The sequence below is a fragment of the Etheostoma spectabile genome, chromosome 11 (assembly GCF_008692095.1).
Source record: "Etheostoma spectabile isolate EspeVRDwgs_2016 chromosome 11, UIUC_Espe_1.0, whole genome shotgun sequence".
Lineage (NCBI taxonomy): Eukaryota > Metazoa > Chordata > Actinopteri > Perciformes > Percidae > Etheostoma > Etheostoma spectabile.
The window spans coordinates 21,731,836-21,732,275 of NC_045743.1; positions in this window are offsets into that span (position 1 = coordinate 21,731,836).

The following is a 440-nucleotide window of genomic DNA, read 5'->3' on the forward strand; positions in this document are numbered from 1 at the left end:
TCCCTGGTCTAGAAGAAGTCTCCCAGCTAATCCGGCCTTAGACTGACCAAAGTTGGAGAAAGAGTTATTTACAGTGGTGTGAAAAAGTGTTTGCCCCCTTCCTCATTTCCTGTTCCAGGGGGGCAATCACTTTTTCACACAGGGCCATGATGGTTTGGATTTTTTTTCACCTTTAATAATAAACACCTTCATTTACAAATTGCATTTTGTGTTTACTTGTGTTGTCCTTGACTATTGTTTAAATTGGTTTGATGTTCCGACACACTTAAGTGTGACAAACATGCAAAGGAACAGGAAATGAGGAAGGGGGCAAACACTTTTTCACACCACTGTAGCTGATGGGATCTTACCGAACTACTGAGCATGTGCAGCTTCCAACAAAGATAGGATAGAAGGGAGATGTCTTACTCTGGAGCTAAAACAGAGACCTAAACACACAG